The sequence below is a fragment of the Pollicipes pollicipes genome, unplaced genomic scaffold (genome assembly GCF_011947565.3).
Source record: "Pollicipes pollicipes isolate AB1234 unplaced genomic scaffold, Ppol_2.1 Scaffold_3087;HRSCAF=3621_pilon_pilon_pilon, whole genome shotgun sequence".
NCBI classification, from domain to species: Eukaryota; Metazoa; Arthropoda; class Thecostraca; order Pollicipedomorpha; family Pollicipedidae; genus Pollicipes; species Pollicipes pollicipes.
The window spans coordinates 26,028,043-26,030,256 of record NW_023596225.1 but is presented as its reverse complement, the minus strand read 5'-3'; positions in this window follow the sequence as shown (position 1 = coordinate 26,030,256).

The following is a 2,214-nucleotide window of genomic DNA, read 5'->3' as shown; positions in this document are numbered from 1 at the left end:
TGGTGAGTAAATATGTTACCTTGGTGATTTTTTTGTGACATGTATCTTTGCAAACCATGAGCTGGATAATGAGCTGTTGTTATAATTAATCATTTGTTATGAATTTTGAGCCCAGATTGCTTTTGTCATGACAGCTGGGGCTGGTTACAATGTTATGATCTTTGGACTGTGCGAACACAGCTGTTTGTGCCACCTAGCCGTCAGTCCATATCAGCCAATGCTGTTGACTGCAAGGATATCAAAGCAGTATTTCAACCCTATTATGTCAAGAAAGCAAATAGCTGCATTCTGACTTGCCAGTCCATGCCAAGTCTAAATGGCAATGCTGCCCTCAGGTACTGATGATGCATTGGATGGGGAAAGACAAATAGTTACACATTTTTGCCACTAACTATGTAGCATTCATGAGTCATTTCTGTAGCTTGCTCACTGTTGCAGGCTGCTCATGAATGCATTAGTGTGGGAGTAGGTAATGTGTTTCTTGGGCTGCACAAAGTAGATGACATGATGCTGGGTGGCACACTGATATGAGTGTGGTAAGTTTTTGAGTGTCATTGGCCAGTACAAGAAAATACTGATTCCTGCTAGCCAAAGTTTCCCGCTAGTAAAAATTGCATATAACACTGCTTATGTGACAGATTTGGCAGTGCTGACTGTGCAACTCTTGTGTTCAAGTGTTATGCTTGTGCTGTAGCTATAAAGCCTATGAGTCCCGCACATATCATTTTTCCAACGGAGTCCATCTTCCTCCTCGCCCTCAAAGCTGTCTCGCGCCACCATGGCTCGTGACATTCGCCATCCATACGCAGAGTACCTGCTTTTTTTCTTTGTTTTGTTCAGTTCGCCTCAAAAGCGCAGTTTTCGCCCATAATCCGTTCCTTGATTCGAACTAAGCGGGATCGAACTATCGACCGTTAATCCGACGTAAGCCGGTTTCGCCCATGTAAACGCCCCTCGCCGAGAGGGTTAACGTCGCATGATCCGTTCCGATCTTAATTCGAATTATCCTCGGCTGCCCATGTAAACCGGGTAATGGTCAGAGCAGCGCCCTGCTTAGCCGGCGGATGCTGCCGTCGATTGGAGCACAGGCGCCGCGCTCTCGCGGCCCCCTCCCCGGCCGCACGACGCGACCTCTCCCAAGGTGACGCATGGGACGTGACGTCAGAGGTGACCTTGGAGCCTGGGGTGGCTGGCGTGGCCACGTGACCACAGCGCCGGGCTGGAGAACCCTCGTCGGAAGTGGCGCACGTGACCGGGGTGGATGGAGGGGCTCTCGTGCATGAAAGCGCACGTTTTCGTGCCGTAGGTTGGCGCGTTTCGGTCGTCGCGGCGTTCTTGTGGTCGGACGGTCGGTCTAGTACGAGCAGAAGGTGACCAATGCCGCCAGTTGGTTGCCCGGCCCAGTTCTTGTTGGCCTGAACCTCCGATTAAAACTTGCCGGCGGTCTCGGATGGACGAGAACAAACGCGTCTCCTATCTCGATCGTTGGCGGGGGCGCCCCAGCCCTGGTTGGCGTGGTCGCCCGATGACGGCGGCGCGGCCACGTCTCGCAGGTCAGACGCTGGGCGTCACGGTCTCGGTCGAGGAACTCCCGCCTGCTGACGTGTGTGTGTGTATCTCCGCTCACCCGTCCGTTGGCACTGTTTGAGCCGGGCCGCGCCGCTCGCGGTCCGTATAAACACTGTCGGGGCCGCGCCGGTGAACGTGACACGCTGGCGCCCGCCCCCGGAACCCGGCCGAAACCCCCGACGGCAGCGGCCGATTGCCTTCGATCGTCGTCTTCAAGGCGTGCGAAACTCGCCTGTGTGGTGTGGTGAGGTGTGCCCCGCGCCCCGAGTGGAGAGCTCCAGATGCGGGCGAAATCATGGGCGGCCAGCTGACCGTCGCTGTCAGCTGGGTCGGCCCGAAGCGGGCGGTCCCGCCGGAGCCCAGCGCCGGGCGTCCGTGCACATGCCAGTGGAGCCCATCTAGGGGCGCCGGGCCGGCGCGGCCGCCTGCAGCCGCGGGCGCCGCTCGCTCTGCGGCGGCCGCCGCGTCAAGGTGAGCCGGCGCCGCGCCCGGCCCGGGACCGGTCGGCCCAGTTTCAGCGGAGCCGTCCCCGCGCCTGGCCTGGCCGGCCGGGCCGCCGCGCCGTCCTCAGCGGCGGCCGCCCGGACGCGGAACCGGCCGCGGCGCTGGGCTCCGGTGGCCGCCAGAGCTGCTGCTGCACGTGCG